The sequence below is a fragment of the Carlito syrichta genome, unplaced genomic scaffold, assembly GCF_000164805.1.
Source record: "Carlito syrichta isolate Samal-C Ts95f unplaced genomic scaffold, Tarsius_syrichta-2.0.1 Scaffold315639, whole genome shotgun sequence".
Classification (NCBI taxonomy): domain Eukaryota; kingdom Metazoa; phylum Chordata; class Mammalia; order Primates; family Tarsiidae; genus Carlito; species Carlito syrichta.
In genome coordinates this window covers 312,135-335,498 of record NW_007259735.1, presented here as the reverse complement: position 1 = coordinate 335,498, position 23,364 = coordinate 312,135, and the positions used below count along the sequence as shown (strand labels likewise).

General features: G+C 40.4%; 1 pseudogene; it reads right to left on the bottom strand.

The window, feature by feature from the left end:
* Positions 1 to 4,275: 4,275 nt before the first annotated feature.
* LOC103275676 lies at positions 4,276 to 8,180 on the bottom strand (annotated as a pseudogene).
* Positions 8,181 to 23,364: the final 15,184 nt, after the last annotated feature.

Sequence of the window (23,364 nt, the reverse complement as noted above, 5' to 3'; positions counted from 1 at the left end):
TCGCTGGAGCCCAGCAGGTCGAGGCTGCGGTGGCGGGAAGCGGCCACTGCACTCCAGTCTGGGCGACAGAGTGAGACTCCAACTCAAAAAAGAAAAGATAACAAACTATTTCTCAACATAAGTGCCATTAAGTTCAAGACACTGTGGGTGATAATACCAGTAATTTAGTCCATCCCTAAAGAAAAGAGGGTCCTGGGTATTTAACTATGTCAATTCAGTCTTTTTTACAGTCGTAACAAGGAAAAACAAGTGCCCTTTTTTGAGTCAGAGTCTCTGTTGCTCAGGCTGGAATGTAGTGACATGCTCATGGCCACTGCAGCTTTGACTTGCTAGGCTCAGGTGATCCTTCTGCCTCAGCCTTATACGTAGCTGAAACTACAGGCATGCACCAATACGCATGGCTAATTTTTTGATTTATTGTAGAGATGAGGTCTCTCCAAGTTGCCTAAGCTGGTCTCATACCCATGGACTCAGACAATCCTCTCACCTCAGCCTCCCAAAGTGCTAGGATTACAGGCATGAGCCACTGCGCCCTGCCAGGTGCTCATTAAACGTTTGACATTGGGCAACTCCTTCAGGTCCCCTCCCACTGTGGGAGCTTTTCTGTCCTCTCAATAGATCCCGCTTTCGAGAAAAAAAAGAAAAACATTTGACGTTAAGAATTTTTTTTTATTAGGCCGGTGTGGTGGCTCGTGCCTATAATCCCAGCACTTTGGAAGACTGAGGTAAGAGGATGGCTTGAGCCCATGGGTTCGAGACCAGCCTGGACAACTTGGCAAGACCTCACCTCTACAGTAAATTAGCAACACAAAAATTAGCCAGGCATGATGGCACATGCCTGTGGTTTCAGTTACCTGGAAAACTGAGGTGGAAGGATCACCTGAGCCCAGCAGGTCGAGCCTGTGGTGACTGTGAGCATGCCACTGCTTTCCATCCTGGGTGACGGAGGGAAACTCTGACTCAAAAAAAGAAAAATAGGATCTCACTCTGTCATCAGGCTAGAGTAAAGCAGCATGATCATGGCTCACTGCAGTCACAAACTCCTGGGCTCAAGCCATCTTCCCACCTCAGCCTCCCAAGTAGCTGGGAGGAGCTGGGACTACCACCACATTCGGCTACATTTTGTTTGTTTGTTTTAATGTTTAGAGATGGGGTCTCACTATGTTGTCTAGGCTGCTCTCAAACTTCCGACCTCAAGTGATCCTCCTGAGTAGCTGGGATTACAGGCACAAGCTACAGCTCCTGGCTAAAGACGTGTTAAGATTAGGAAAGAAATCAGGAGGCGCCAAATCAGGACTGTAATGTAGATGCCTAATGATTTCCAGTTGAAACTTTAAAAATTACCCCTGCATGATGAGAGGAATAAGTAGGAGCACTGTCATGGTGAAGGAAATTGTATTGAGATGAGATAGTTGCCCAGGCTGGAGGGCAGTGGCATGCTTACAGTCACTGCATCCTCAACCTGCTGGGCTCAGAGGATCCTTCTGCCTCAGCCTCCCAAGTAGCTTGAACTACAGATGCATGCCATCATACCCAGCTAATTTTGTTTATTTATTGTAGAGACAAGGTCTCACCAAGTTGCCTGGGCTGGTCTCAGACCTCTGGACTTGCAATCCTCTCACTTCCACCTTCCAAAGTGCTGGGATTATAGGAGCCATCACACCCAGCTAATTTTTTCCTTAAGGTGTAACTACAGAAGCCATGATCACTGAATTCACCACAGCATGATGTTCTCTGGTTTTCTTTGCAAAAACATCTATTAAACTTATCTAGTAAAATAAAACTTGTTCTCATGAGTGCTCACTTTTGCAAAGGCTCAGACGTGACTCTATGGGGTCCTTCCTTAAAACTGTCTTTCATTCAAGGATTTACATGTACTTGTTTTTTCTTTGCTCTCTTCTATTTTCTACCCTGGTTCTCTATTCTGTGCCCATGATTAGGATTCTATCTTTGGTCTACTTCTCACTGTCCAAGCTCTCTTGCCAATTTTTCCCACACTCTGCCTAATTCTCATAATTTTCTGAGCTCATTTCCAATACCTGCCCAGAGCTCTTCAAAATGAATTTGTCCTATACTGAGATTATTGTAATTTTGCTTGTTTGAGTCAGTGGCTTTATCATCCGCCAAGCCACCTTCAGAGTAGTCCTCAAATGATACTGACACTTGCTTTTTTGGCAGAAGCTGCAGTGGTTGTGGGGTGTGCCTCTCCCCTCTGGAGAAATCATGTTTATCCTTAGAAATCAGGTAATATGACCACTCTAAAGCCTACTAGCCTTATTAATCTTTCCCTCCCTTCCTTTTTTTTCCTTTAGTGTACAAAGCTATTACATGCTTTTTTGAAGAAGATATGGCAAACAATTACAGTAGATCCTTGAACAATATAGGTTTGAACTGAGGGGTTCGCTTACACGTACATTTTCTTCCACCTCTGCCACCCCTGAGACAGCAAGACCAATCCCTTCTCTTTCTCTACTTACTCAGTGTGAAGAGAATGAAGACCTTTATAATGATCCACTTTCACTTAATGAATAGTAAATATTTTTATCTTTTTTATGAGTTTCTTAATAACATTTCTTTTTTTTCTAGTTTATTGTAAGAATACGGTATAAAGAATGTAAAACATACAAAATTGTGTTGACAGTAGGCTATTAGTAAAGTTTTTGGGGGAGTCAACTGTATATTCAGATTCTTAACTGAGGAGGTAGGGGAGGGGATCGGCACCCCAACCACCATGTTCAAAAGTTAACTGCACCGTTTTGAAAAGATTAGGCAGTATGGGTGTTTATTTGTTTCAAATTGTTTTAAAAATAAAAGTAAAATTATTTCCTCTATTTTCATTGCCCAGAATTGATCACTGTAAATAGTGTTATATACATACTGGACTTTTTTCCATGCCTATACAAACATCTCTTTATATAGATGTATTATGAGCATCTTTTCATGTCAGCATAGATCTGCCTCATTCTATAATTATATGAATTTATCATAATGTTACAATTTCTCTATTCACAGGTCACTGAATATACTTTTTTTTTTTTGAAAGCAGGATTTATTGAAAGGACAGAAAAGCTCTCACAATGGGAGGAGACCCGAAGGGGTTGCCTTGAATATACCTTTATTAATAGCACTTCTCACTTGTACACCTAATACTGACTTGTACCCCACATCTTTAAAATATATACATACACATTAAAAAAATAACACTTCTGTTACCATCTTTAGTTATCAGTCCATCATTCACACTGAATCAGAGGTTCCTACTAGTGTGCCTGACTTATTGAGCATAATACCAGTCATGTTTTTGTCAACATAACATGGCACAAATAGATAATCTCCTTCACTTTTATGAAATGGTCCTAACTTCAGGTTTTTATATTTTGCATAATTACTACTCAAGTCACATATTCTAATTTTTTAATTACAGTTGAAATAAGGTTTAAATTTCAACAAAGCTTTTTTTCTTACCAAACTGTATTATATATTTTAAAATAATACTTCAACCAAATATTTTAACTTACTTTCTTCCAAGGATAACTGCTTTTTGGAAGACAGCATTTTTCAGAATGCCATTAGACGATCCATCTCCTAACCTCCATGTTTGTCACCATACATGCACCTGGGCTCAGGCACCTGTAATTATGACCACTTCAGGGGAAGAGGAGGGGCTAAGGTGAATTTTCATTAGCCATTGTCACCTTCCTTTTACTATCTACCATAGGTTGCAAGAAAATATGTATCATTTTAGCATCCCACTTCTGAAGCTCCCAAGTTCAGCTCTAGGTCAAGTCAGATATACAACAGATTTCTGTCTGTAGTTGAGAATGTGAAGCCCAGCAGGATTCACACATTAAACATACTTTAAACAAAAAAAAAGAAAGACAGACTTCTCTAAAACAAGTAAGTAGTAAGAAATATATAAGCATGAAAATACATAAACATAGACATTCACAGAACTTTTCTTTTTTTTAATTTTTTTTTTGAGTTGGAGTCTCATTCTGTTGCCCAAACTCCGCAGCCTCGCCTGCTGGGCTCCGGCGATCCTTCTGCCTCAGCCTCCCAAGTAGCTGGAACTATAGGCGCGCTACCATGCCCGGCTAATTTTTTGATTTATTGTAAAGATAAGGTCTCGCCAAGTTGCCCAGGCAGGTCTTGAATCCGCAGGCTCAGGTAATCCACTCACCTCAGCCTCCCAAGGCACGGGATTACAGGCTGAGCCACCGAGCCCGGCTAGAACATTTCTTTACAAATTATAAAAGAAAAAGTCAGTGTCCTGGTTTACTGGTACAATTTGGCAGTCAAAATGTTCTTGAAGGAGATTGGACCAGCTGTTCATCTTTCCAAATTTTATTTAATTTCAGTTGTTTATTTTCCATAGAAACATTCTACCGTTTTGTTGAACTTAGCATTCCTTTTATTAATGTAGTTGATATCTGCATCATCATTATAAGGACATCTCTGGCTATATTTGTCTTGTTTATCAATTTTGTCATAGATCAAAAAAATAGTTTAACAGTATTGTCAGATGATCTGGTCTAAAGTTTGGGAAATAACCCAGATTCATGCTGAAATATGAGGCAGTGAAAAGTTACCCTACTGTGAGACAGAATTATTTATTTATTTATTTATTTGTTTATTTATTTATTGAGTTAGAGTCTCACTCTGTCACCCAGGCTGGAGGGCAGTGGCAAACTGCTCACAGCCACCGCAGCCTCAACCTGCTGGGCTCAGGTGAACCTTCTGCCTCAGCCTTCCAAGTAGCTGGAACTACAGGCCTGCACCACCACACCCGGCTAATTTTTTGATTTATTGTAGAGATGAGGTCATGCCAAGTTGCCCAGGCTGAACCTGTGGGCTCAGATAATCCTCTCACCTCGGCTTCCCAAAGTGCTGGGATATAGGTGTGAGCCACTGCGCCTGACCGAGACAGAATTTTTACATGTACTCTGTTGACTCTGCTCAAGAATTATCCCATCTGAAACAAATACTAAAGTGGTGGTCATTCTGATAACCAAGTACTCCTTCATTTCTACCCACATCCTATACTTCAAGAGCATAATGGTAATTTTGCCATTAGGCATGATTCTAAAACTTTAGGCTGCATTTGTAGTACTTACTGCTTTTCCAAGTCTATGACCATCCTATCAATTTCATCTGTGAAAGGCACACATGTTTCATGAAGGCTGCTGAATACTGGGTAGAAAACCTCTCCACTGAGAAAGAACAAAGTGGTAAGTAGCACTATAAAGACCCATGATGTTTGGTGGTCAAAATGAAAACACTTGGGATCACACTTTTTTTTTTTTTTTAGTTGGAGACTCTGTTGTCCAGGCTGGAGTGCAGTGGCACGCTCACAGCTACTGCAGCCTCAATCTGCTGGGCTCAGGTGATTCTACCACCTAAGTCTTCCAAGGAGCTGGAACTATAGGTGCGTGCCACCACACCTGGCTAATATTTTGGTTTACTGTAGAGATGAGGTCTTGCCAAGTTGCCCAGGGTAGTCACAAACCCCTGGACTCATCAGGCAATTCTCTCACCTCGACCTCCCAAAGTACTAGGATTTTAGGCATGATCCACTGCTCCCAGCCATACTTTGATTCAAAGTAACAGAATTCAGACTTGAGCACACTACCTGCCTTATATAATTAGGGAAAGAAAGAGTACGGTTTAACATTACTTACTGCACATGATAGCTTTCACAGGTAAGATAAATAATAATAGCAATGTAATAATAATTACAATAATAGCTAAAACACATATAGTACTTACTACATGCCAAGCACTGTTTAAGTGAATTATGTTAATTCATTTTGTCCTTACAATAACCCTATGAGGCAAGCACTATTATTATTCCCTGTATACAGAGGAAAAAACCGAGGCAGAAACATTTGTGTGACACGGCTTATAAATGGCAGAGCCAGCTGGGTTTCAAGACCAGGAAGCAAAGCTCCACAGTTAGCACTCTTAAATTCAATTCCTTCTGGTACCAAAGACTACACTATTAAATCACATCAACTTACTAGTTTTCTCTTATTCCTTCATCTATTTCTGTGTCATTTTTGATCTGCTTGGTCAACCGATGATACTGTTATAACTGGACAGCAGCATAGTCTAAAAGTAAAATGAGAACCACAGACTATTTTAGATGTTGGGACACTATTAGATCTGTTATTAAATGGGCCATTAACAGGCCCATTCAATAAAGTCTAGGCCAAGCTGGGCTCGGTGGCTCAGCCTGTAATCCCGCGCCTTGGGAGGCTGAGGTGAGTGGATTGCCTGAGCCCGCGGGTTCGAGACCTGCCTGGGCAACTTGGTGAGACCTCATCTCTACAATAAATCAAAAACTAGCCGGGCGTGGTAGCGCGCGCCTATAGTTTCAGCTACTTGGAAGGCTGAGGCGGAAGGATTGCCGGAGCCCAGCAGGTCGAGGCTGCGGTGGCCAGGAGCGGCTACTGCACTCCAGTCTGGGTGACAGAGTGAGACTCCAACTCAAAAAAATAAATAAAAATAAAGTCTAGGTCACTTTTACCTGAAAATCTCAGATTGGGGTTTTTCCTCCTCTTTTTCCTCTCCCATCTTTCTGCATATTTTGTTCTGATCTCCTGTAACTTTATTTTCTTATAGTATTCCCCTAATGCTGCACATTCCTAAAGAAAGGGGAAAAAATACTAGCTCTATTACCTCATATTACCTCCTTGATTCACTTTTAAATCAAGAAAGATCTAAAGAGTGCCAGCAAAGGCTGTAAGTTGACCAACTTTCAAAGAAAATTGTGGAAACTGCTATGATCCCTAAAAAAGTAATGCATCTATAAACACTAAAAATAGCTGTGGTGGATACATTATGTGCCCAACGAAAACCCTTCTCTCCTTTCTGGGCTCAGTCCTAGAGTAATTATGGATTACGGACCTGCCTTCTGTACTCTAGGTAGAGGCCTTACCATATTTACCACTATCCAGACTATCTAGGTGGCTACTGCACGCTAGAGGCTATTGGAGGGTTGTTTTTGGATAAACGAGTGAGTGACCAACTCGAGTGTGCCAAAAGGCAAATTCCTTCCCATCTCTGGTTCCTTCATAGAAAGAAAGTTTTGATAGAATCACTGGGGCTGAGGGAGATGGGGGGTAGGCTGCTTTAAAAATACAGATGTCAAGCCGGGCTCGGTGTCTCAGCCTGTAATCCCGTGCCTTTGGGAGGCTGAAGTGAGTGGATTGCCTGAGCCCGCAGGTTCGAGACCCGCCTGGGCAGCCAGACCTCATCTCTACAATAAATCAAAAAATCAGCCGGGTGTGGTAGCGCGCGCCTGTAATTCCGGCTACTCGGAAGGCCGAGGCGGAAGGATCGCCGGAGCCCAGCAGGTCGAGGCTGCGGTGGCCGGGAGCGGCCACTGCACTCCAGTCTGGGCCACAGAGTGAGACTCCAACTTAAAAAAAAAAAAATACAGATGTCTAGGTCAAGAAACTGGTTAAATCAGACAGTGTGAAAGAGGAGCGTGTGTATTTTTTCCAAAGTTATCGACGTGACCTCGACGTGCTGCCAGGGTTGAGGATCATCGAGATAGATTTTCACGTCGGAGGGCACTCGGGCTCTGAGGGCCTGTCAGGGGCGCTGGGGCGGCCTCCACGTCCCTCTACAAACACGCGCCGGCCTGGCCGGGTGAAAGGTCTGAGCCGGTCTCCGAGACTACCCATCCGCTTCAGGCGCAGTTCCCGGAACTTGCCCGGTGTCAGTTCGCGCTCCTGGGCGGCCAGCCCCTCGCCGCCGCGAGGGATCCCTCCGGCGAGGACAGGTGTCAGGCACCGCCAGCTCCAGGACGACCCAGGCTGGGTCCCTGCCGACCGGGCCCCACAGTGTCAGCGTCTCCCTCTCTCCCTGGTACCCCTCCGATCCGGTCTAGAACACACCTCCAGCCGCAAAGGCTCCCCACCTTGCCACCCGCAGCCTCAGGGAAAGGGCCTGCCACCCACCTCATCTGCAGCCTCCTCCACCCCGTAGCAGCGCTTTCCCCCAAACTTCCGGCAACAACTGACGGCTGGTAACCTTTAGGCCCTGGGGGCTCACTTCCGCCCCAGCTTTGGGGACAAACTCCGCCCCTTTTCTGGGCCCTACAGCGGAGGAACCAATCCCCGACCCTCGCCGTCCTGGGCTGTGTCCGATTGGACCAGGCCTGTGCGCAGGCGCATTGAGCGGAGAAACCTGACGACTGGGCGTCTAGGAAAAGCGGACTTTGGGTGTGGGAATGGGGTTTTAGGACCGTAAGGGGAAGTAAGAGCGATAGAGGGACGAAAGCATTACATGTGAGAAAGCCACCCAAAGTGTATTACCCAGTGCAAAGTAGGCCCATGGTCACCATCACATCGTCCTGTTTGAGTTCTCTGCATCGCAGTTTGTCTTCCTTCCCCCTAAGTTCGATGCAAGCTCCATGCGAACGTGGTCTATCTATGTCCATTTGTTCACAGTTGATTCCCTGCGTACAGAGTGTGCATTGATTTCACACTGTTGCATCAATGAGTGACCGAACATAACTTAAACATTTGAGATCTCTTCCTCAAGCACCTCCATGACATAGAAAGATTTCTTGGATTAGCCCGAGGCTTTGACTTTCTTCTCAAAATGATGCATGGAACAGCATTCTTCATATAGTCATTCAACTAAAAAACCGTACAACCATGCTCAAGTTATTTATCTTGTCTGTTCTTTGGTTCATCATCTATGAAAGAGAAATGATAAAGTAACACCCGTGTCTTAGGTACTTTGAGGACAGATTAATTAGTATTTGTGAAGTGTTCGTGACTCAGCGCCATGTAAATGCTGAGTAATTTATTATTTTTACCAATCGGAGACAGATGATATCCCTCAGATCTTCTTAAACGTCTTTCTTCAGGGAAGCCCTGACTCTCACCACCCAAAAAGTCAGTTTCTTATATATTTTTAGGAATACAAAAATGTCAAGTATAAGCCGGGCCTGTGCCTCATGCCTGTAATCCGAGCTACTCAGCAAGCTGAGGCCAGAGGATCACTTGAGACCAGAAGTTTGAGACCATGCTGGACAACATAGTGAGAACCTCCCCCCCCCCCCACATCTCTCCCATCTCTTTAAATTAAAAAAGCAATTATAAAATTATTTTCAGTTAGATCACTTATCAGAATTACAGGTTTTAAAGTTGTGTTATTAGTCCTGCATACCCAAACGAAATAATTAAGGAGAATTTAATAAAGGGACTAGTTACAAAGTTGTAGACTAGGTTAAGAAAAACCAACAAAAGAAAATGAAACATGCCAGGGCTAGCAACATGGAAGATCCATTGCTACCCCAGCCCTAAAGAGAAAAAGGGTGGAAGCAGCAGTGAGAACCCAGAAAGTGCAGGGATAGAAGACAGTCTTCAGATAGAGGCTGTGACTAAAGAAGTGGAGCCAACCCAAAGTCCAGCCAGGAAATAAATCTGACCTCATTTCTTCCAGACCTCTATCTTCTGTAGGTGGATCATTAGAAGGACCCACGGAGAAGGCTGAGGGCAAGACTGCTGATTGCTGCAATCCATCAGGCCAACACTTGGGTACAGAACTGGGGAGACCAGTGCAGAGTAGCTCTAATGGGGCAGACAGAAAATATCTAGCACAATTTTTTCTCATGGCACATGGGAACAATTTTAAAAAGTTGGTGTTTTATTAGAGTTCTTTGTTCAAATTATATATTACACACATTTGTTAACAAAGAATAGAACAAGTACTGTGTCTTAATTGGATTTTTCAAGAAAGTAGAAGATCTTCCATCCAATGTGATATTCTTTTTTTTTTTTTTTTTTAGTTGAAGTCTCACTCTGTCACCCAGACTGGAGTGCAGTGGCCGCTCCCGGCCACCGCAGCCTCGACCTACTGGGCTCCAGCGATCCTTTCGCCTCAGCCTTCCAAGGAGCTGGAACTACAGGCGTGCGCTACCACCCCCGGCTAATTTTTTGATTTATTGTAGAGATGAGGTCTCACCAAATTGCCCAGGCGGGTCTCGAACCCATGGTTTCAGGCAATCCACTCACCTCAGCCTCCCAAAGCGCGGGATTACAGGCTGAGCCACCGAGCCCGGCTAAAGTGCTATTCTTATAGTGTGATGTTGGCACTCCTCCCATAGGGAAGGAGGGTCCATATCCCTGATCCTTGAATTTATGACTATGGAAGAAGTGACACTATGTGAATCCTGAGACTAGGTCATAAAAAGTGAAACAGATTCCACCTAGTTCTCTCGGGATACTTGTTCTTGGAACCCAGCCACCATGCTTTGAGGAAATCTCAGGCTAAATGGAGAGGTCAAGTGTAGGTAGGTGTCCTGGCAGACAGCCAACATTAACTGTCAGACACTTGAATGAGGAAACCCTCGTGATTTCAGTCCCAGACCTTGATCTGACTGGAATTATATGAGAGACCCATGTGAGAACCACCTCGCTGAACCCAGTCAATTCCCAGAACTGTGGGAGATAATAAAATGATATTTGTGTTAAGGTACTAAGCTTTGGGTTCATTTGTTATGGTTTGATAGATAAATCATTGTCGGGAGCCGCAACTCCTAACAGAAGGCAAAGTAAGGGTTACCTGATAATGGGAAATACGCTGGCTGGGAGCAAGGCCCCAGCTCCCCAGCTAAAGCGCCGTGCTAGAGGCAAAGCCCCATGGATCCCATTGATGGGCCCCCTTTGATCTTTGGGAGTGTGTGCATAAGACAAAAAGTACCCCTTTCTGATGAAGCATTAACTGATAAGCAAGGATGATGTATTGGTGAAACTGAAGCTTGAGACATGAATAAGGAACACAGCAAAAGCACAGTCATTAGAGACTCTAGCAAATGTTCTGTTACTTTCGTTTCCATGAAAAGCAAAACTCATTGTGTGTAAGGAAAATAAAGAACTTTCCCATTCTTTATTTTTAATGGTTAACAGACCCTATACTAAAATAACGCCTTAGACAGGTAAGATGGAGGAGGAAGTTTGTGAGACCTGAGACAAGTCAATCCTGAGGGCAGCTGCTTTTAGACATGATTTAAGAAAGTATAGACATAGTAGATATAAGTTTGTAAGAGTAAAATGATTTAGTAGTATAAGTATAATAATATAGGAAAGAATAGTTAAGTAGATAAAAATAGGATGATGATTAAAAATAATTAGATTAAAAATAATTAAATAGAAAACAAATATAAAATATAAGAGTAGTCAAGCATAATTCATATAAAGGTTGTTAAGCATTATTAGATTATGATTCATATAAGAATAAAGATAGATACACAATAGGAAAGTTTATAGGAAATAATTAAGAAATAATAAAATTAGTTATAAGAAACAATAAAATTAGTTGTAGATGTAAACGCCAATATATTGCTGCTAAGTTACATGTAAGAATTGTTAGAAATATGATATAAAAGGGGTAAGGGTTGAAAGGTTACAGTTAATTATTTTTAGCAGAAATTGTTTCGTTCCTGTCTGTTGGTTTTAACATAATGGAAACAAAAAAAGAGTAGGGAGGATCAAATAAATCATTGTAGAACGTTTGATTGTAAAAGAAAACATAATGTAAGCTTTTGTGGGCATATGTGTGAGGGGGTTGAGGGTTGAAAATGCCTTATAAAAACATGTGAAAATTGAATAAACTTTGGAAGAGTCCCGAACTCGACCCAGGGAGTTGACTTGTGTCTTTTTCCTTCGCCGCGTCGAATTCTCTCGCCTTAGGCCCTGACCTTAGTGTTGGAGCTGGTCTCTGACAAATCATAGAGTTCAAAATGTTTTTGAAAAATCAGACAAATCTTCATATTGCACAGGAAAACAAAATTTAAATCCCCGTGAATGTTCTTAATTTCTATAAAGTCAGATTTGAGCAATTTTTCCCACACAAAATATTCATTCTTTCTATGCTGCTTCTCTTTTATCTCTTCCAGAAACTTTACTAGTTCAATTATGAAGATTTGTATATTTTAAGACCAGGCTTGGAAATTTTATTAATTTACATTGTAAGCAAATTGACAATCTAGAGCTTGGTTTTGTTTGTTTCTTTGAGTTGGTGTCTCATGCTGCTGCCCAGGCTGGAGCGTAGTGGCACACGCATGGCCACCGCAGCCTCAACCTGCTGGGCTCAGGTGATTCTTCCGCCTCAGCCTTCCAAGTAGCTAGAACCACAGGCATACACCACCACACCCAGCTAAGTTTTAAAAATTTATTGTAAAAATGAGGTCTTGCCAAGTCACTCAGGCTGGTCTCAGCCCAGGATTCTTAATAACAGTAAAATAAGAAGGATACAAGCACTACTCTTCAACATTCTGTCGCAGCTAACTCTGAATATCTGTGAACCCAGAAAACAGCCCCCCCGGAACTTATTTAACTCCCCTTTCCCTTCTATTCTTTTCTCCCAGTTTCACCCTGGGCACTGTCAATTACATCAAAGAAAGGAGGTCACTTGCCATGGATGTATTTCAAAATCTTCCTTAGTATAGAGGAATTTAATGGGTTCTGTAGTCTTTGTAATGTTATTGTTTTCCCCCCTGCAGTAAATGTCCTTGTGTAAAAGTATACCTACCGGTACTTTTTAATTTCTGTAGGATAGATTCTAAAAAGTGCATTTGCTGAGTTAAAGGTCCACACAATTTTAATAAATATTGTTGATTAACTTTTCTTAAAGGTTGCAGCAGTTCGAATTCTTTTTTAAAATTTTATTTTAAAGATGTGTGGTACAATTCAGGATTAGGTAGATAAGTGGTCATCATACAGATACAGTTTGGGCCAATGGGTTCCGCCTTCACCTGGTTTGAGATCAGGTACCCTTATTGATGTTCCCCACCCCAATTCTAATTCTTAACAGCAATGCTTGGAAGTGCATGTTTCCAGAATCTTCCAGAATTATTTTATTTTTACTGACCTTTTTGTTTTTGCCAATCTGAAAGGCATAAAACCACATACAATTATTTTAATTTTCATTGCCTGATTGTTGGTAATATAATTTTTCCATATTCTATGAGAGAAGAAACTAATTTTGTTTTGTCCAGATTTCAGCCAAATATGCCAGCATCATTTATTCTATTCTATAAAGCATTACTTTCACACTAAATCTAGTTATGAAGTTGCCATTACATTGTCAATTTATGTGTCATTTCCTCTGGAAGTTCCATATTTTATTTATTACTGAAACCTTTTATTAAGCTTCATTTCCTCATAGAACAAGTCCCTCCTCACCCATTTTTTTTTTTTTTTCTTTGAGTCAGAGTCTCACTTTGTCTCCCAGGCTGGAGTGCAGTGGCACACTCACGGCCACTGCAGCCTCGACCTCAGGGCTCAGGTGATCCTTTCACCTCAGCCTTCCAAGTAGCTGGAAGTATAGGCGTGTGCCAACCATGCCCATCTAACTTTTTGAATTATTGTAAAGCAATCTCACATTAATTCTCCCTTGATCATTTCAGTAACTGTGAAGCATGTAGGGCAAGGGTTATTATTTTCAATTTGTAGATTAGAAAATTGTGACTTTAAGTAACGGCAGTGCTGTGTCCCTCCCCATCCATCCATCCACCTTCACCCTATCCGTACCCTAACATATATTATTTTGAATCATGTGAATATAGTTCAAATTCTAAAATAAAAATTACTTTTAAAAGAGTGTACAGTTCTCCAGCTAATATATCTAAAAAATAAAATTTTTCAAAAAAAAAAAAAAAGTTTGTATAGAAAAACTGAGAATAGCCAAGAGTATTTGTAAATAAAAAAACAGTGAGATGACTGGACACAGTGGCTCATGCCTATAATCCCAGCACTTTGGGAGGCAGGGGCGAGAGGATTACCTGAGCCTAGGGGTTCGTTATCAGCCTGGGCAACTTGACAAGAACTCATCTCTACAATAAACAAAAAAAGAAATAGCTGGGCATGGTGGCACATTCCTGTAGTTCCAGCTACTTGAAAGGCTGAGGTGGAAGGATCGCCTGAGCCCAGCAGATGGAGGTTGCAGCGGCTGTGAGCATGCCACCACACCCCGGCCTGGGCAACAGTGAGACTCTGACTCAAAAAAAAAAAAAAGCTGGGCGTGGCAGCTAAAGCCTGTAATCCTAGCACTTTGGGAGGCCAAGGTGAGAGAACTGCCTGAGCCCACAGGTTCAAGACCAAGCTGGGCAACTTGATGAGACCTCATCTCTACAAGTCAAAAAATAAGCTGGTTGTGGTAGCACAACCATAATTCTAAAGCACTAAACAAAAGTAAGAGGCTGTCATTCTGACAGCTTTTATGTATGGAAGCTCTTTATTTTTATTGATTGCCTCTCCACACACACAGAAAATACTTTTAGGTGAAGATGAAAACTATCAATGTACTCTATTGTAGCCCACCTCATTATTACATCCCTGAATAAACCACTGTCCTATTCTGTAGATAAAACCTTTGATTAAAGCATAACATAACACAGTGTTTAGATCAAACTTTGAGTAATGTTGTCCAAGACAGAAAAAGAAAACAACATTGCTCCTCTATGCTTTTGTTCCAAGAACATTGTGAAATTGAATCTTAAAAGGGGAAAAGAAAATGTAATTTCTCTCTCCTACCATCCCATTCCCCCACAACCGCATCTCAGAGTTGCATTTTTGTTAGTAAGATCACCAAGCAACTGGTGCTGGCCATCGACCACATAAGCTTAAAAACCTAAACGTCAGTACGCTGAGAGTCAATTCGTTTTTAGAGATGGATTCTAGTCAGCGAGTAGATACAGAATGATGTATAAAACCAGAATGCCAACTTGTAAATTTATAAATACAAATGTGATTGTCCTACCTCCTCAAACACTGACATTAGCATAGTCAACTCTCCTCTCTCAAACTCAGATTGTCAAAGAAAGTCAAATTTTAGTGGGAAGGGTCCTTCATGAACATGAAATCACAGCAAAAGTGAGTTATACAATTCAAATTATGGTCTAAAGCATCACATCCACATTAAAGTCATTGCCCAATATGTTCTTTCTGTAGTTAGAATTGACACAGCTAATTGTTCCTCTGGGTCAATTTTTCCTGACATTATTGCTGAATAATGTCCCTTTGACTGTTATTTTTCTTTCAGATTTATTTGTGTATTCAGTCAAGTCTTGCTCTTGCCCGGCCAACAAATCCATTTTTTTTTCAAGTGATTAGGTATCACCATTCTGATCTACTGTCTATCGATTTTATAATTTAATTCTCAGAGAACAATATCATTCTTCCTGTTTACACGATCCTAAAGAAACTTCACAACTGACCCTTAGTGTCACTTTTAATAAAAATAAGGAAAAAAAATTAGCCAGACATGAACTGAGTTTTCTGTTGCTTATTGGACATTGAATGATTAAACCAGCACACAAATGTAGAAAATGAAAAAAAAAAAAGTCAACATTTAAAATAATGTCTTTCCAAAATTACATTAAAACAAAACTAGTAACGATACCAAAGAATTTTTTACGTGATCTGATCTGTTTTAACAACAAAAAAAAATCAACCAGATCTTAAGGAACTTGGAATAGTTTTTCATTTAAGGTATTAATGTCTCTGATGAGGTAGCAAAAGAAATGAAAAATCAATTTCTTACAGTTTATTAATTCAAGTTAAGAGATTGATTTCCACTTATAATCCTCTAATCTTTTTCTCTTTCTTTGATATATGCATTTATAAAGCATAACTGTTGATGAGCTAAGTATCAATCATTTCAACAACAATGGGAAAATATTGCAAATGAATTTGAGTTACCTACTACCTGGTGAATAAGACTTAAACTGTTTAAAAAATAATACAACTCATGTTCAATTCAAAAATCTACACATTGAAAGACTAGGATAAGATGTGAAGAAAAAATTTCAGGAGCACTTAAGAAACAGATTTTCATTTTGCTACGGGTTTTCATAGATTGTGCTGCTTTAATAAGGTTTAGGATGAGAGGGTTAGAATGTACACTTAATAGGCTATTATTATGAAACATATATTTGATGTCTGATCTTGTAAATCTGTACTCATATTCCTAAGAGATGCTTTCAAAAGAGAGTAGGTTTTTTATTCAATAAAAGATTTGAAAGAGAGAGGAAAAAAACTACATCACAGCAGAGAGAAAGAAATGCTGTTTTGTCTGTCTTGACATACTATAGTAATTACTATCAAGTTCATTGCTGAAAGTGGTGCACATGGCCCAGATGATTGCCAGCAGAATGCTTGCCTTTGAGTTTTTTAAACTCAAGCCCACTTCACGATTTATGTGTGCCCTGAATCACTCCACAACAGACTATGTTTGGCTTTTGTGCCATTTCAGATGTGTCAAAAGAAAGCATGCAAACACCCAAAATCTTATGCTTCAAAGAAAAGCTACTTTGCAGTACCTTTTTAGCACAATTCTTAACCCGAGTGAAGCCAAAACATTCACACAGTCAAATCTATAAACTTCAGAGAGGGGCAATAGAGATATTTATTAAACACAAATTTCTAATCTCTAGATATTTTCTCCTTGAAACTAAACATGTTTCTGGACTACGCCCCCACCATTTCTCAGCTTCTGCTCAAGGAATGTGATCTCACTTTGCTAGTCATCCATGTTGTCAGCATCATGAATTAAAAATATGATAATGATGATGATAAATAGCACTGTTTGAACACTGGTTATGGCCTAGATGATCCTCTAAGAGTTTTTCATGTATTATCCACTCAATGAAGTAGTTATTAATAATCTTGCTTAACATATAAAGGAACTAAGAGAGAGAGCAGGTGATTTGCCAGAGTTGACCTAGCAGACAAAAATAACAATTACAAAACCAACTCCAGTCAAAAATAATAATCTTTGGGATAGTACACAGTCCTGCATCTAAGTAGCCAGTCTTTACCCAATGTAAGTATGCAGCATTGGCCTCAAGTTACATTCATATCACACATCATGAGCCTTCTGAAAACCCAGCCTATAAAAGGTGAGATAGATGAAATTCCCTTTCACAACCTAGTCACAAAACCCCCCCCCAGAATTTTCAACACTTAAAACTATGAACTCGATTTTAACTTTGTGTTCACATTCACAAATGCCCTTTAGCCAAATTCTCATATTTCATTCTACGAGGTAGTCCCATATTGTGTATCACTTACTAAGGCTCAGAAAAGTAAATACAAAAACTGCCAGCTCAGCTGGGTGGAAAGAGAAGAAAAATTGAGTATAATTAATAAGTTTCTGGACAGAATAACATTTACTGTTGCTTATTAATCTCTTTAATAGCCTTCTCCCTGAACAAGGAAAATGAGCAAGATTTTTCAGAACACAAAGAACTATTGATTCAGAGAGATTTACTCACATAAACTCCTCAAACTCTGTTTTTTTGTGGTTTTTTTTTTTGAGTAGGAGTCTCACTCTGTCCCGCAGACTGGAGCGCAGTGGCCCCTCCTGGCCACCGCAGCCTCAACCTGCTGGGCTCCGGCGATCCTTTCGCCCCAGCCTTCCAAGTAGCTGGAACTACAGGCGCGCGCTACCATGCCCAGCTCATTTTTGATTTATTGTAGAGATGAGGTCTCACCAAGTTGCCCAGGTGGGTCTCGAACCTATGGGCTCAGGCAATCCACTCACCTAGGCCTCCCAAAGCGCTGGGATTACAGGCTGAGCCACCAAGCCTGGCCTCAAACTCTGTTTTTTAGAGAAATGGCACAAACTGTGTAATTTGGCTCAACCCACAATCGTACAAGTATAATTTCCTTGCAGTCTTAAGTGAAGGCAAACTTTAGCTGAGGATTAAACATGTTCTCCAGATCACAAAGAGGCTTAAACATACGCTTGTTGTTCCCCTTGAGATAAAAATGATGATAGAGAGGTAAGATAGAAAACGGGAGTAAGCAGAAGAGAGGAACAAGGAAGAGAATTTTAAAACGTCAGAATTCATTCAGCGTACTCAGTTGCAGCCAATGAGTCAAAGTCATAAACATGACTGCCCCTTCACCAGAGGTTGGGCTAGTGCAGTTGAAGTCTGATACGTGCATCTTTGTTTCTTTTTTTTTTTTTTCCAGGACCAAGAGATTTATTAAAGCGGCTGTTACAGAAGAGATCTGTAACAGGAAAAAAGAAAAAGAGAAAGAGAAAGAAAGAGTAAGAGAGAGAGGAAGTGGGAGAGAGGCAGGGAGAGAGCTGCAGAGAGGGAGAGAGTGACAGAGAGAGAGAGAAAGAGAGACCGAGAGCATCTTTGTTTCTTAGATGTCTAATTTTAAAAATGTATTTAAGAAACATATGACTAACACTTAATTCTCAAATATATATATATATATAAATATATATATATATATATATTTTTGAGTTGGAGTCTCACTCTGTCACCCAGACTGGAGTGCAATGGCTGCTCCTGGCCACCGCAGCCTCGACCTGCAGGGCTCCAGCAATCCTTCTGCCTCAGCCTTCCAAGTGGCTGGAACTACAGGCGCGCGCTACCATGCCCGGCTAATCTTTGGAATTATTGTAGAGATGAGGTCTCGTCAAGCTGCCCAGGCGGGTCTCGAACCCATGGGCTCAGGCAATCCACTCACCTCAGCCTCCCAAAGGCGTGCGATTACAGGCTGAGCCACCGAGCCCAGCAATTCTCATATATTTAACTGTATAAATAGAGACAGATAATGCCAGGTATCATATTATTGTATGGAGAACATGTCCTTAACCTCCACTCTTTGCTTCCAGTTTCTTATGGTACCAACCAATATCTCTCATTTTGTCCTTTGCATCAAAGTAGTGCTGTAAAGAAGAGTGAAGTGGAATAAATAGTTTCCTCTAAGCAATGTTCTTCAGTTGAAAGCTTATTGCTACAAATATAATATCTTATACAGTGTGCTGAAGAACTGATTTACTTTATTATTTCATTCAATCTTAACTATAAAAAATACATACAAATGAAAACAGTCTGACCACAGATATTGAACATCAATGCATGGCAAAATAATTGTGCTTTTCCTTCCAAAATTATTCTTTTTGTATACAGTGAAGTCATTACTGAAGTACCTATGAAACTTATAAACAACCTCACATTGTAGCAGATTCTTTATATTAACTGTTTTAGCTGCTTTAAAGCTGCTTTAGCCTAAAAATGACCGCTTACATAGCTTTTCAGTAATCAGAGGTTGTAATTTTCCTGTAACTAAGAGCCTACACCCTTGGCTTCCCCAAATGTTGGAAACTCCCTAACCACAAGTTCTGCATTTATTTGCATATGTTTGCACATTTTGCTGTTTACTTTTAATATTCTTTATGTTCATGCTGTATGTTTTGTAACTTAAGGTACCTTATGTTTGCACCCCCTGCTATGCAGCCTATTCAGCAGTTTTTGCCTTTATAAACCCTTTTCCCATTTCGTTCGGGGCCAAGAGTTTTTGGAGGCATGGGCCACCTCTCTGTCGCTGGCATATGAAAGGACTCATCATCTGATTTTGCGTGTTGGCAACATTATTCTCGCACTCCAGACACATTACAAAAAAATTTTCCTTTATTGCTTCTCAGTCTATTTATAGTTCATTTGTGTTCATCTTTCTGAAGAGATGATGCAGAAATCCTAATGAAAGCGTGAAAGGCATTGGGCACTTTGCAGATCTTTCACAAGCTAAGTCTTCAAACTTTGCCACCAAGCTTTAATTCCATTCCTTTCTGTACAGGGTAATTTCCATTTTGCTTTCTGAAGTTCTCAATATTCTTCCCTTGTGTTCTTCATCAATCCAAGTGTTCTTCCTCTACATCTCTCTCCCTTGCCATACCGCTCTTCGGATTATCTCACCACCACTCTGCCAATAGTCATGGGACTCATGGCAAACACAATTTGGGATCAAAGGACATGCCATAGCATTAAGAACTGTACAAACTCAGATTCTAGGTTACAGGATTTAAAACTTGGCTCTATTTTCAACCTAAAAATAGGAAAAAGAAAAGGAGAAGGGGATGATGTAGGAAAGAAAAGGAGAAAAGGAAGAAAGGATTTTTCTTTTAGGAATAGCATCTCCTTTCCCTGGATTCCATATTGTCATCTGTCTTGTTTTTCTCCCATTTTGCTAAAGTTTATCCTGTCATAGTTTCATTTAAAAGAGCAAAAGAATCACGAATTAGTTTTCTCATCCTTATTCTAACCTCAGTGCTGCTTTTGAGAATTCAAATGCCATTCTGATTCCAGAGTTGTTGTAGGTAAATGATTGTTTTTCTTTCTCTGGAAGGTTTGAGGTCCTCTGCTTTTTACAGATATTATGAAAGATCGCAAAAATGTGAGTCCTTTCTTGCTGGACCTTACTGAGTTATTTTAACCTGACAGTCTGTAATTCAGTTCCAGAAATTCTTTTGTGCTTTAATTATTTATTTATTTATTGCAAAACAACAACATTTTATATTTATAACACTTTGAAATGGGAATTTTCCATGTACTCAAGTGAAGTCCTATTGTGCTCTATTTATTGAACAATTTCCTGATGCCTTTCTTATCTGTTCTCTTTTTATGTGATATTAGCTAAATGTTGGAATACTAGACTTATCATTCAATTTTCTTACCTCTTCTTTCCTATTTTCCATTTTTAAATTTTTTGATTCTATTTTCCCGGGGATTTTTGCAATTTCCATAGGGTTTTTAAATGATTTTATTTTAATCTCCAGGAACTTTTTCTGATTCTGGTTGTTGATTTTTAACATATGCATCTTATTTTTTGGTTTTTATTGGATGCAATATTTCTTGTTATTCTTAGAATTTCAGTTGTAGCCATTGCTTTTGTATCAGTATCTTCTATTCCTTCCTCTTTGTCTCTGTTTCTTCTAGTTTTCCTTTTTTACATTTGTACTTCCTTTCACCACTACATTTGCATGCTTGTCTGGCTGTATTTAGTACCCGGGAGTCTAGGGCTTCTCAGGTTCAATTTCCCTGGATATTAATGGTTGTTCTCCTATGTGAGGTGGTTCACTTGGTCTTCACGGAGGGAAGGAGACCTGGGGTCTAACAGCACCGAATACAGATTAGCCTCCATTCCCAGAAAGCCTTGCTAACTTAACTTGAGACTGAGATTTTCAGACTGTGGGGGACCTCAGTGAGTTCTGCTATAAGTAACAAATTCACACACTGAAGACAAAAATCACAGCCATCCACAAAGAGCTTCCTCAACATCCGTCTTGATCATTTCCTGGTATTTACACATGCATGCCACTCACCCCCGGCTCCTATAATCCAGTCACACTCACCTTTCTTCATTTCTTCTAACACTTCAAGCTCTTTCTTATGCTTACTTTAGAACTAAGCCAAGAATTCTGTGTACAGAGTGTGTATGAGAAGATACAAGCTAAAGAAGCAATTACCACCAAAAATGTATGACCCAATAGGCAAAATCTCATGGCTTAAGGAATCATACAACTCTATGTAGTCTATTCTAATGACATAAGGCAAATCATTTCTTTGTTCACTATTACACCACTCTACCATAGGCAATCATATAAGTAAAATAGTGTACATATAAAGAGAGCTCCATAAGGGCATGTTGATTGATTAGATGTTTTAAAAGAATTTACCAATAGGATTCCTTTAGATAACTGTTTTAAATTCCCTAAAATACCTATTCCAAGCTAATAAACGTGTGACTATGGCAATGATTACAAACTTGGTCATTACATAAAACTAAAGACATATACTGAACCTATATTTTTGTATATCTTGAGTTTTGCATGCTTATATTTCTGTACTAATAGTGAAGTGTGATAATCCCATGCCTTTGGGAGGCTAAGGTGAGTGGATTGCCTGAGCCCGCGGGTTCGAGACCCGCCTGGGCAACTTGGCGAGATCTCATCTCTACAATAAATGAAAATGAGCCGGGCGTGGTAGCGCACGCCTGTAGTTCCAGCTACTTGGAAGGCTGAGGTGGAAGGATCGCCGGAGCCCAGCAGGTCAAGGCTGTGGTGGCCGGGAGTGGCCACTGCACTCCAGTCTGGGTGACAGAGTGAGACTCCAACTGAAAAAAAAAAAAAAAAAAAGTGAAGTGTTTCCATAATTCAAATATTTTTATGTTATTGTGATTTTGGAGTCAACTTGCCCAAACCTCCTTCTCCAAGAACTGCCACCATCTGTCCCTGGAGACATGTTTATCCTTCAGGCTTTGTTCCATGGCCACAGCCTATTGGACAGTTAACAGAGAACTAGAAATCAAGAAACTGGGCTATACCAGTGACACTCTCTCTTCGAGGAATTTGGAATTGGATCAAAGAGCAGAAAGGTCAGTCAGTGGTGGTTGCTTCTTGTAGACTGAGGTAGACTCCTAGCTCAGAGACTCTCACTTTGAGGAAGCCATTATAGGAGTGTTTAAGGAAAGTACAAGAAACTTTCCTTTAGCAAGAAAAGGAAAGATGTGCTGAAATGGTCCCATGTATTATCAGAGAGAGAAGCACATTTGAAGAAAATCTGCCTGGTGAAATATTTGCCAACTCCAATTCTTACATAGGCCTAACATCTAGAATCTATAGGGAACTCAAACGTGCTGAAAAGAAAAAAGCAAACACCCCCATTACAAAGTGGGCTAAAGATATGAATAGACACTTCTCAAAAGAAGACATAAGAGCAGCCAACAGATACATGAAGAAATATTCAACCTCACTAGTCACCAAAGAAATGCAAATTAAAACTTCACTGAGATACCATCTAACTCCAGTCATGATGGCCATCATCAATAATTCAAAAAATAACAGATGCTGGAGAGGATGTGGCAAAAAGGGAAGGCTTCTACAATGTTGGTGTTAGTGCAAACTAGTATAGCCTCTGTGGAAAACAGTGTGGCAATTCCTAAAAGTTCTAAAAATCGACTTTCCATGTGACCCTGCAATCCTCCCACTGAGAATATACCCGGAGGAACTCAAATCACTCTATAAAAAAGATATCTGCACATGTATGTTTATTGCAATCTTGTTCACAATAGCAAGCACATGGCACCAACCATGCTGCCCATCAAAAGAGGACTGGATTTAAAAAAATGTGGTACCTATACATAATGGAATATTACACAGCCATCAAGAAGAACAAAATCATGAACTTCACAGCAACCTGGATGAACTTAGAGTCTATCATACCGAGTTATATTTCACAGAAACAAAGAACTGAGTATCACATGTTCTCACTCATAAGTGGACCTTAACAACCACTGCAATACTATAAGAAAAGGATTGACTGTAACGGGAAACTGCGGAGGGGGGTGGGGCGGGGAGGCGGTGGGATTGATAGTAGTGGACATCTGCCTGGGGAAGGGGGGGCACACCTCATCAACAAGGTTACCTGCATAGTGAATGTTTGGATACCTAACCCTGAAATGTAACCCGTACTTTTAAAATAAAAAAGTTTTTTAAAGTTAAAAGAAAAACAAAAAAGAAAATCTGCCTGGTGAACTGCAAGTC